This window comes from Dipodomys spectabilis, unplaced genomic scaffold, assembly GCF_019054845.1.
Source record: "Dipodomys spectabilis isolate Male_0828 unplaced genomic scaffold, ASM1905484v1 ptg000173l, whole genome shotgun sequence".
Taxonomy (NCBI): domain Eukaryota; kingdom Metazoa; phylum Chordata; class Mammalia; order Rodentia; family Heteromyidae; genus Dipodomys; species Dipodomys spectabilis.
In genome coordinates, this window is record NW_024870850.1 from 7,053,164 (window position 1) to 7,066,096 (window position 12,933).

The 12,933-nt window shown below is 40.0% G+C and overlaps 1 non-coding gene across 1 annotated transcript; it reads left to right on the forward strand.

The window, feature by feature from the left end:
• Positions 1–9,914: 9,914 nt before the first annotated feature.
• On the forward strand, positions 9,915–10,000 carry LOC122120019. Its single transcript, XR_006149641.1, has one exon. It is a non-coding gene; the product is annotated as a small nucleolar RNA SNORD35 (small nucleolar RNA).
• The last annotated feature ends 2,933 nt before the right edge of the window (positions 10,001–12,933 follow it).

Genomic DNA, 12,933 nt, shown 5'->3' on the forward strand with positions numbered 1-12,933 from the left:
TAGTCATGGCTAGAGTAGAAATGAGATTCTCTGGTGGCAGATGACTTTCCCAGGTACTGAGGAGATAACAGAGCTCTGCCAGAGGCTGTCCTGGCTATGGGGTCATGGCACAGGTCTAGTGCTATCGCCTGGGGCACACTAAGCTGTGTGACAATATCAACATCTTGCTTCCTGTCCTACCCATGACTAATGGGATGGAGAACCAGGATGTGTCAAGGAAGCCACAAGCTTTGCACAGGTGGCAGACACCTGTAATCCTAGCTACTTAGAAGGCTGAGATCGGAGGATTAGGGTTGAAAGCCAGCCCAGGCAGAAAAGCCTGTGAGAATTTTATCTCCACAAAAACATAAGAAAACTGGTGGTGGAACTGTGGCTCAAGTGTTAAAGAGCTAGCCTTGACCTGAAGGATTCAGGGTCAGATCCCAGGCCTAGAGTTCAAGCCCCATATCCAAAAAAAAAGCCACAGGGCCATTTTAGTGAACACTGCCATGCACTCAGGCTTAATATCCCATCCAGAAAGCCCAAACAGTCATGTGGATACACTGAGGCCACACTCCAGCTTTTGCTGCTGTATACCAATGCACACTGGATTTCTAGAGCAACCTAAATTTTGGCCTGATTCCATATTGAGCACAGTCCTTCTAGGACAATGGTCCCTGAGATGATTCACTGCACAACGAGACAAGGACTGATCCAGGTGTTAACAGAGTCACACAGCAACAGTGGTTTTACAAGGCTAAGCAGGAAGACAGGTATCAGCCTACTCCACCTATGATGGAAACTGATGGAAATGGCATTTTGCTCTGCCTCAGAGCCCTTCCAACACTTCCTGAAAGATTCCAATGGAAGCTGGGGTGCCATGACCAAACAATGCCTCTAGTTTATTCTGGATTATTGGTCTAACCATGACATGCCTGACATAGGGTTCTAAGAAAAACTCTGACCCACTCTTATGCCCTCTTCATTAGGAGGTTGTATCCCATACCTGCTGTTGTTCACAAGATTGGAGGAGGGAGGTTGTGGCAGTGTCTTCCTTCTCTGTCCTAAAACAGTTCCAGAGGTACAATCTAAAGGTCTGTAGCCACCAGTGCACAATGGGCAACCAAGGGCATTTCTCTCTTCACAGATAATGTCCTTGCTTTTGGGTGATCTGCTCTAAACATGCAGCCTTTCTATTGAAGGTTTCATAGCAGATAGTACTAGGTCATCTGGCTCCATTTTGGAAAATAAAAGAGACACTGGGCCTGTAGTGTGACCATGAAATGACCATAGAATATGAAGGTCTTGAAGATCACTGCATCCGTAACAAGGAATTTCTGTGTCTTCTGTCCCCATCCTCATTCTGTGGGGAAAAACCATCCCCTTTTCAATAGCATATATCCACATTGTCCTTATACCTTTTTAAAATAACAAATCAAGGGTGACCAGTTCTTGAAAACCTAAGATTGTCTGGACACAAGTGGCTCACACTTGTGGTTTACTCCTGACTACAATTAACCACCAAATAGATAGAGGTGGAATTGTGGCTCAATTGATGGAATGCTTATTTTGAAAGAAAAAGAAACACACCTTAAGTTGAATGCCTTGGCCCTGAGGTTGAGCCACAGGGTAGGCACACACACACACACAAACACACACTCACACACACACACACACAATGAACTAAGTCTTGATTAAGGTAATCTTTCATAGTTGTCAAGAATATTTTGTGATTTTACTTAGTTTATTATTTATCTATTTTTCAGACTGACTATCTGATAACAATCATAAAATAAGTGATAGGAATTCATTTTAAAGAGGTGATAGAGGTCTGCCATATTATAAGTCATTATTTGGTTGGATGGGGCTGGAGTTTCATTCCCTTGAAATTGAATTTCTCCATCCCATCTTGTATAACCATGTTTTAGGAACTTCTTAACAAGTTAATCTACTGTGGGCCTGCCTTTGATAGAGTTGATTGGATTCCTGTGGTGTATGTGAATCATGTGGTGGGAATTAAGGCTAATCTGTGTGCATCGATTGTACTGGGGTTCTGTGATAACTCTGGGAAGCAGTTCACCATACTGTAATGTGTCCCTTTTAGCTGCATTCCCTTTTGAAGCAGTTCCAATTTACCAATCCTGTTGGAGACCAAGTGTTTTTGAATGAAGAAAGGAAATTGGAGGCAGAATATGACATTAAGAGCTTTTGGAATTTTCCAGAAGGTCTGGGACAAAGGGTGAAAGTTGGCAAGTTTACTCCATCTAGGTCACATGGTCAACACCTGATTTTGTTTGAAAATCTGATAGAGTAACCTATAGGAATTACCAAGGTGGGTCATTTATAAATTTTCATTATCTCCTTTTTTAGTGCATTGTTATTATGAGGTAGTTGTAGAAAAAGCTTACAATTCCCTAAGTCAGGTTATGAGTACAATCTTTTTGACCATGTCACCACATCCTTATTTCTCCCGCAGAGTTGGTCATTTTAACTATAATATCATGATCTATGTATAAATATGCAGTAAGTTTATCTTGTTTTAATGCTTGTTCATCAAAACTATGGCTCAGTGGTATACATTTCACCACTTCCTGTTTCTGGAAGTTTCTTACTAACAGATTCATGGAGGGAAAAGGGGAACATTTCATTACCAATGTGTTGTTCTCTGTTTGCATATTGAATATCATAAAAGGTGAATGATACCTGTGAATCATCTTTCCAGCACTATGACAAAATATCTGGGGGAATCAAACAAGAATGCCACAGGGCTTGCTTTGCTTCTGCCTGGAGATTTCAGACCATGGTTGGGCAGATGTTGCTTTTGAGTCTGTGGTGAGACAGGATGTAATGAAAGGAGCATCTGCCAGTAAAATTCACCCACATCATGGCAGGTGGGAAGCCAAGAGAGAGGTGAATGGCCCTGGGTACAGCAGCACTTTCAAAGCAATTAGCCATGCTTTAGAGTGTGGATTTGAAGTTTCCCTGAGTGATTTTCTTCTCATGCCCTTACTCATCTGTGAGAAAACACATCACCTGAATTTAAAAATGGGATGCAGGATTTAATTCCCATTTCCTAATTTCCTAGAATTAACATCTACCTCTTAAAGGCTCCATGACTTCCAGATCGCATGAAGGGCAGGATGTCAGAGCCCCACATGTTCTTCAGATCATGTTAGATGAAGCTGTAAGAAGGCTTAATCAATTCATTCATTGGCTGTATATATATATATTATATGTTTTGATTATCTTTTCCCCAAAAGCACTGGAGTGTCTGGGATGTAAAGCAAAAGAATGAATAGTCACTAACCTTCATCTGACTATTCTCAGACTCCTCAGGCTGTCTGCACTGAGAGCTGTGGTCCTGGATTCAAGAAAGCCTCTTTGGAGGGAAATGCTACCTGTTGCTTTGACTGCATTCCTTGCCCAGAGAATGAGATTTCTAATGTGACAGGTAAGTGTGTGACTTATAGAGAAATTCCCCATCTCTCCTTCCTTATCTTCAGTCCATGCAAGCCAGTGGAATGATCTACACTAGCATGCCAGGAACACACATGCACCTTCATGTGGAGGTTCATGCCTACTGTTAACCATACTTCTCCTTAGAAGAAACAAACCACTTCCCCTGCACTGATTGTATTTTCTAATCTATTACAGGCTTTATCTTGAGAATACCCCTGTTCTCCTCTCCTCAGTCACATTTTTTGTGAATTTAAAGAAAATATTTTTAAAATGTAAAAAAAAAAGAAAAAGAAAATATCAAAGACCAGTTGTTGATCTTTGAAATGATGTGAAAATCATCATGGGATTGTGGATGCAACCCAGCCTTTAATTTCTGAGTGCCCATTGCTGCTCTTTTCTAATTAAATTTTATGTTCTATTTTGAATACACTAATAATACAAGGGACTTTGTTATGATCACTCCATATCTGACACTATAACTGGGTTGACTAGCAATTATTAAAAAATTATTGATTCAGAAGTAGTTTGCCCTCTCCATTTCATTTCTCTTCTCCCTCTTCCTGCTGGTTTGACCACACTCTGTCATATTGGTTGAGAAGCATTGTTCTTTGCAAAGATCAAATGCTCAGGAAGTCTGTGTCTGGTTTAAGGAGTAGGTTGAGATTTGCTTTAGAACCACTTGTTAAAGTTGAAGAGATTGGGATGATTCTCTATTCTCCATTATTTCTTGAATGAGTGCCAGATAGTCAGAGTGATATGAACTTTCAAGAATGCAGCACATGGGCTGGGAAGGTGGCTCAAAGGCAGAGTGCTTGCCTTGCATGCATGAGGCCCTGGGTTCTATTCCTCAGCACCAAATAAACAGAAAGGCTGGAAGTGGTACTGTGGCTCAAGTGGAAGAGCTGAGGGACAGCTCCCAGGCCCAGAGTTCAGGCCCCATGACCAAAAAAAATAGAATGCAGCATGTAAGTTTAGGTAATTACTTATTATACCTGCAATCCAAGCTACTCAGGCAGTTGAGATTTGAGGATGGAGATTCAATGCAATGATGGGCAGGAATCTCAATAAGATTCTTTTCCACAATTAAGCATCAAAAAGGGTGGAATTCAAGCTGTGGCACAAGTTGTATGGTGGCAGAGTTGAGCATGAATATCATGGAAAAATTCCCAGGGCCAGAGTTCAAGCAAAGAAAGAAAGGAAGGAAGGAAGAAAGGAAGGAAGGAAGAAAGACAGAGAGAGAGAGAGAAAGAAAGAAAGAGAGAGAGAGAGAGAGGAGGAGGGAGGGAGGGAGAAAAAGAAAGAAAGAAGAGAGGATGAAAGGACGAAAGAAAGAAAGAGGGTATGAAAGAAGGAAGAAAGGAAGGAAGGAAAGAGGGAGGGAGGGAAGTAGGGAGAAAGGGAGGGAAGAAAGAAAGGAAAGAATGATGAAATGAGATAAACAGAAAAAAGAGAAAGGGAGGAAGGAAAGAAGAAGAAATGTGAGAAAACAAGAGAATTCACCTGAATATATTTTGATATAGAGAGTTATTCTACTGGTATTGAATGCAGCACAGGTCAACTGGTGAATCAGGAAAAATGAGCTACTTGAATGAAGGGGGATGAAGGAAAGAGAAATACTGAACACAGTGATTCTCACTCCTCACCAGACATGGAGCAGTGTGTGAGGTGTGCCCCCAAGTGCAACATCATCCTGATAAGACCTGAAATTCTCTGTCCAGGTTCAGGGAGAGATCATGTTCTGGAAGAAACAAACATTAAGATGAACACAAATGTTGCCTTGAATGTTTAGAGGCTCTGAGAGCAATCTGTACCCATCACATCTTAGCTTAATGTGAGGAATTCTTTGAACAAAACAGTTACTTTTATTCATTCCTCTGGTTATGTTAGAATCATAGCAAATTCCCAACAAGACCTCTTAAATTTGCATTCTAATTTGAATATTTTATGCTTCCTCCAGTGTATTCTGTCCTTTATGCTATCATAGTCCTAATGAGTACATTATCTACTGTGCTTTTTCTTTTCTCTTTCCTGTCTCAATTATTCTTCCTACCTATGCTATATTGCTGCTTGCATATCACTATATTGCAAAGCTACTTGTATAGGAACGTTATGTTGTGAAACATTTCCATGCTTTCGTTATGGTAACTAGAGTCCATTCTCTGGCTTACTGTGTATATCTATTCACGTATTTTCTATTTTCCTATATTACTGGGTGTATTTTTTAGAAAATCTCTCATTCTCTCTCTTCCTTCCTTAAGAATTTGAGATCAGAATGTTAATCTGCTCCAGTCTCCCACAGGAATCTATAAATGGATTTCTTAGGGAAGAAATGTGAGTGCACCAACATAAATAGAGCTGTCCAAATGAGCAGTTGGAGCAATAGTTTCTTTATTAATCATTATTTCTTATTGAAAGCCAAAGATACAGAGTGCACAATTGGCCAAGCAGAACCTTGTTATCTCAGTCCCTAAGAATCCTCAATATTCAGGATGGAGAAATGGAATCATTTATTTATTTTTATTTTTATTTTTTTATTGTGAAAATACTGTACAGAGGGGTTACAATTACATGGGCAAGATAATGAGTAAATTTCTTATCAAGCATTGTAGCCTCCTCCTTTGTTTCCCCTTCCCATCCCTTCCCATCCTCCCCCTGCCCCCCCACCCAATCCTCCCAGCTCCCCCGGCCCCCAACCACACCAAAGTTGTAAAGTTCGTTTTCCACATAATGACTTGTACATCTCATTGTTGCAAGGGTCAACCTGTATCCCTATTTAAACGATTTGTTTTTCCCCTTCCCCTCTACAAATTATACCGACATCAAATACAGTGAAAGCAGTGGTTATACTGTGGGGGACGGACATACAAAGCAACAAAGAAATAATCTTATAAATGTGTTAGAAACAATCGCATGAAAGAAAAATAAACATTTGAATACATATCTTAGGGTTCATTTCCCTAACATCACCTTATAGACTCAGACATATACTAGTTAATGCAAATAAGGGAAACCATGGGACCTATGTTTCTTTGGGCCCGACTTACTTCACTTAATATAATTTTTGCAAGTCTTGAGAAATGGAATCAGTTATAAGAAGAGTAAAAGATCCCCAAAGAGAGGACAGAAACATTAGATATGCTCAAACTCCATATCTTTCAATCTTCTTTACAATTCTATGAGAACAAGAATGATTCAGAAAACTCTCTTAAGAAATCAAAAGTGTTGAGGATCTTGAAGTGGGAATATTGTTAAGCAATTGCTGCATTATATAGTCAGGAGTCCAAAGGACAAGCAGGCTCATATCTCTGAGTCCAGAGATCTTGACATCATTCAATACTGTAGCTGTGGCTCAGTGGAGTAACATCACCCACAAATGCATGACAGAGACACACACAGTGCCACAGTGCTGTCTCTAATTCTGCTGGCCCATTGCTGGAAAACAGAAAAGTATCTGCACAAAGACAGAAATGTTTGGAAGCCCAACAGATTATTCCAGTTACAATGATTCAAAGAAGAGAGTGCTCACTGTTCGTATAGGTGCTTATGTAATGCTGCTATTGTTAGACAACTATGTATTTAACACAGGGGTATTGATGAATTTTACTACAATAAAGCTTCAAAGAGAACCAAAACAGCCTAAATAAATAAAGCGAATTGGTGTTAGACTGCCACGTCAAATGTCTACATCAAACTTTATGAAGCCTCTGATCAGTTGCCTACTAGAGAAATGGAACAAGGAAACTTCAAATCCAATAATTTTTTTCCCTTTATTAAGTATAAACTTATCATTTTGTGCTAATAATTAATAGGTAGTTGCCTTTATACATTCATCATACTCCAATAGTAAAGGAAGTAAGCATTAAGTCATTTCTAAGCAAAGAGGCTAAGGTACAAGGGACCTGTTATTGGGTTCTCAGCAAAATAAAATGAATGTTTACCTTATCAAAGAGGACAACTTACCAGAATGATTCTGATCTCATGTCTTTTGTCCATAAGCAGCGAACTCCATGCAAACACAGTTGTAAAAGTTTGTGTTTAAACAGTTACAAGTTACGTAAAATTGCTCACACTTAGTTGAGCACCAGTGCCTTAGGCCTGTAAGCTTAGCTCCTCAGAGAGCTGATATGTGAGGATCATGGTTCCAAGCCATCCTGGGAAGGAAAGTTCATGAGTCTTTTACCTCCAGTAAACCAACAAAACCCAGAATACATACATGGTTCAAGTGATAGAGCACTCGCTTTACACAAAAACAATGCCCAGAAACAACACCCAGACCCTGGCTTCAACTATCAGAACCAGCACCCAAACAAAATAAAACCCATAAGAACATCAGCTCACTTTCATTTCTTTAGGTGACCAACATGGAAATTCACTGTGAAGTACAGAAAGATGAAGCATATGAAATAAAAAGAATAACACATAAAACAGAGATCATAGCTTGGCAAAAATAGGAAGTTCTGAATAATATCATTGATACTGTTAATTTATTGTTGGTCTTGGGACTTGAACTCGGCCTGGGTGCTGTCCCTGAGCTCTTCAGCTCAAGAAGAGTGCTCTACTACTTAAGCCATAGCACCACTTCTGGTTTTCTGGTGGTTAATTGGAGATAAGAGTTTCAGGGGCTTTCCTGCCTGGGCTTGCACTGAACCACAGTCCTCAGATCTCAGCCTGTGAGTAGCTAGGATTACAGGCGTAAGCCTCCAGCACCCCACCATTGATGCTGTTTTGATAACTGAGGTCCAGACCTTTAATATCATTGCAATAGTTCCTTTGCAGTACTCAGAAAGAGTTTAGAATAATACATGTATTGTAGTTTGGGGAAGACTTCAACAGGAAACAGAGCCAGTACTGTGAAGGTAGAAAGAAAAAAAATTGGTTACCCATTCTGCTAACCAAACACAACTAAGGATGTATAAAACTTGGTGAACTGTGAACACAAGTGGTGAAATAATTTTTCCTGGCTTCCCAAAGCAATTATGTTTTTATTTATGATTAATAAGTGATATTTTCAAGACTCTTCTTGTATCAAATACATCATTACTTACTGGGTAGAGCTGCTTCTGCCTTTAGACACAACCAAGGGGTAAAGAACCGAAGATCTTTTCAATCTTGGAGTCTAAGGAAAGCTCAGGCTCCATTCTCAGGACTGACAAACCAGGAGCTGACCAGTGCAAGCCTCTGTCCCTGAGGATACAAGGTTGGAACCTACACCTGTCCAGGAGCCACTCAAGTTAAGGAAGGAAAGGATGGGATCATCATTAACTTCCTATGCCCTTGGGAAAATCAATGCCCAGAGCTCACAATTAGTCAGTTTGTGCATCATATCGGACCAAATCTCTAAAGACACCCAAATAGAAATGGAAGAAGAACAGAAAAGAGAAAAACAGACACCCTAGATTTTGGGGGGATCTTTTCAGACATCCTGGCAAAAGATAGTGTGTCCTTTCTTCCACTGCTTTATTTTCTGCTTACATTTTTCAGATCCAGTGGTGTTCGGTCGCCTCTTGATTGGACTAACACATCATAAAAGTGTTACTGTTTTACAATGAGATATGACAAAGTAAGCAAGACACAAGAAACAAAGATTGGCTTCTTAATTTGTTATATAGTTTCTAGATGACTCTATATACTGGACCGCATATATGGTGTATAAGCGTGCACATCTAAGGGCAGCTAAGAAGAGGGCAAAGAACTATAGGAAAATGGGTGAAAAAATACAACAGCGGGGCCCATCAGCTGCACTGGTCATTGATGAAAGTGAACTGAGCAACTCAAGGCTGGTGATGGGAGGGAAGTAAAGAGAAAGAAAGAGAAAACCGCAGACACTGAGCAAAAGGAAAGAAATGTGCATATCATCCGATTTGGGAGAAACAGTTTTATTGTTAAAGTCTGCAGAGTTCATAAGCTTTGTAGATGAAGACAATGACAAGATGCATTGTGAAGGTTAAATTGTGTTAGTGACTTTAGCTAAGTGTCACTATGCCACAATACTGTGAAATTTATGTAATTACTCTCAATAAAGAAAAAGTGTTACTGTTTTAGAATACTGAATAAAACCTTGCATCATATGTATTAACTTTTCACAGTCTTTTGGATGTCTACTATTAAATTCATTATTAATTTCAATATTATACACGTAATTTTTTTCAAGTCAGATACCAATGGCTACTTTAGAAGGCTTGGATCTGAGGATCACAGTTCAAAATTAGCCTGGACAGAAAACTCTATGGGACTCCATTTTTAAATTACAAGTAAAAATATGGGACCGGAGGTATTTCTCAAATGGTAAAATGCTACTTGTGAATTACAAAGCCAAGAAAGGGAATTTGGGTCCTGACTTCCAGGGCTGGCACACACACACACACACACACACACACACACACACACACACTTTTTTCCATAAATTAACTCTTATTTCCTTTTCTTCCCACCACACAACTCTGAAAACCATCAATCCTGTCTTTATTTTTTTTTTAAGCAAGTGATGTCTTTTCTAATGATCATCTGTGGATGAAACTATGGGCAGTACCAATGATGCCAAAGGCTCAGCAGATACCAGGAAATAAAAAATGGGGAGAGAAAAAAATATCCAATATATTAAAGGAAGACTTACAAAGGGGGGAGGTGGAGGGTGGGAAGATGGGAGGGCAGGGATAGTGAGGGGAAACAAAGAAGAAGGCAAAAAACTTGATAAGAAATGTACTCATTACCTTTCTCATGTAATTGTAACTGCTCTGTATGGTAATTTCACGATGAAAAGCTTATTAATTAAAAAAAAGAAAACCAACCAAATCTACCTGAGCAGGACAAAAAAAAAAAAAAGTAAAGAGATGTCCACTGTGGCAGGTGAGACACCTCAACAGAAGAAGGACCAGAATAGCAGGAATAGGCTATGGATCCCACCCGTGCTCCCTGGGCCTGCTGCTCAGGATCTGCCCAGTGTTGGTGTTGCTGAACCTGCGCCCAGATACGGGCAAGGCCCTGCGGTATTCCAGAACCACATGCAGTCCCTCATGCTCAAGGCCCAGGTCTGCTTCCTATGATGCTCACTGCCCCATGCCCCAGGGCATGCTGGGAGTATCCTTCCCCTTCCAGAGCAAGACCCTGAGCCCCATCTTTCCCCAGAGGCGCCAAACCATGCTCAGGAGCTCGGCAGCTTGGACACCCTGCTTGTCCTATCTGGGGATGGGTTGATGCACGTGGTGAGGCCTACCATCTAGGTTGGTTGGCCTGGGAGCGGTCGATCTGGAAGCTCCAAGAGCCAGAAGCTGCATGCCTGCACTAACAGGTGGTGAACGGCTCATGGACCAATGAGACAGGGTACTATGATCCGGAAGTCTCTGTGTACGTTCCCAGGAGGATCTGGCAATATACTGGTAGTTTCCACCAGCCAAAGGGATAGGAGGTAGAAATTCTCTAACTGGATTTGAGAACATCCAAAACTAAGAATATTGCCTTGAGTTTCATGGTTTTCTTATTTTTCTTCTCTTATTATGCCACTTCTTGCCAATACTAACCCATCCAAACTCATACCTGCCCCCGGATTCCTTTGATAAAACAATCGTGGAGTGAGTGTAAAGATTTTCTACTTTCTTATAGATATGGTTCAGATAGACAATATGCAATTTGTTCAACTTTTTTTGCTCTATTTTTCCCATTGTGGTTTCCTTTAGGACAAAGAAAAAGAGTAGTACTTATGTTTAAATTTTTCTGGCTTTGGTTAGCTATTTACCTCAATGTAAAACCTAATTTATCTTATTCAATTTTTTTTGTCGATCATAGGGCTTGATCTTTGAGCTTATGCTCTGTCCCTCAGTTCTTCAGCTCAAGGCAAGCACTCTACTTCTTGAGCCACAGCACCATTTCCAGTTTTCTTAGTGGTTTATTGGAGATAAGAGTCTCACGGAGTTTTTTCCCTGGGCTGGCATTGAACCATGATCCTCAAATCTCAGCCTTGTAACTAGGATTATGGGTTTGAGCCACCGGCTCCCAGCTATTGCTCAATTCTTTTTTTTATTATAGTTGCTCAATTCCTTGCACACTAAAAGGCCAATGTATGAGTGTTTCTAACTAAAAGTTGCTTTCCTTCAATATTACCCGATGAAAGTTACAAGAGTGATATGTAAAGTGATGCAATTAGCTGCATTTTGAAAATACCCAAGAGAAATGGTCTAAGATACCTCAAGTTTGTCAAGTTTGGACTCTTCTTGCAATGTCAGTCTACATGTGATTCTTCTGTTCACCTTCTATAAAACCAAATGGGAAATATCAGTTTACAACCGGTTTGTCTAAGGATTACTACTTTACATCTTTTAAAAATCTGTAATCCTAGCTACTCAGGAGGCTGAAATCTGAGGATAACGGTTCTAACCCAGCCTAGGCACAAAACTCCATAGGTCTTTTATTTCCAATTAACCACCAGAAAACCAAAAGTGGCTCTGTGGCTCAAGTGGTAGAGCACTCTCCTTGAGCTGAAGATTGAGGGACAGCACCCAGACCCAGAGTTCAAGTCCCATGACCGAGGGAAGTTAGTAAGTGAAAGCCTTGAGAAAGGGAATTGATAAAACAAACTGGTTTCATTTGTATAAAAAATGATTTAAGAAGCAAAAATGGTCTTCAATTTTTTTCTTTTGGTTCTTTGTGGGACTTGAACTCTGGGCTTGGGCACTGTCCCTCAGCTCTTCAGCTCAAGCTAGCTCTCTACCACTTGAGTCACAGCAACACTTCCTGTCTTCAATTTTTATACACACAAAATGTACAAGTAAGTAGCAAGTGGTATGAGTACATCTTGAGTTTCATAAAATAGAGCTTATTATAAAATAATTGGCAATGAATAAGTTGATTGATTACCAAGAAAATTAATAATAACAGACACTAATGGGGATATGGCCAAAAGTAATGTTATAACACCATTGGTAACAAAATATGACAAAAGATATAATATTACATGCACATTACACACACACTAGTATGGGTGTTGGTTATGTCTATGTTTACATATGATGAGTGTTTATCATGACACTACTTAGAAGCTGAGTTTCAGAGCCATGCTCCATTCTAATCAACACATGAATGGAAAAAGTAAATGGAGTCACACAGACACAATGGAGTCTTGAGTATGCAATTATATGTTTGAGTCAGGAATATAGGAGGAAGTGGAGATCATCGTATTCAGTAAATCACCCTGACAAATGCAGTAGTGGTAGATACTGGACACCATGTGAAAAATCAAGCATACAATCTGTGGGCAGGGAAGGGAGGGAAAAACTGGGTAACATGGTCAAAACAGAAATGTACTTATTACCTGACTTACATAATGGTAACTCCTCTGTACAACACATTTACAATACACACAGACAGACAGACAGACAGACGGATGCATTAACACCCAACACAGATCCCCAAGTTTTCTTTCATTTTTGAAATGTAGGCAGAAGAAGACTTAGAGTACTAGAGTAGATATCAATGACAATGAAGTAGAAATTGTTAGCTTCA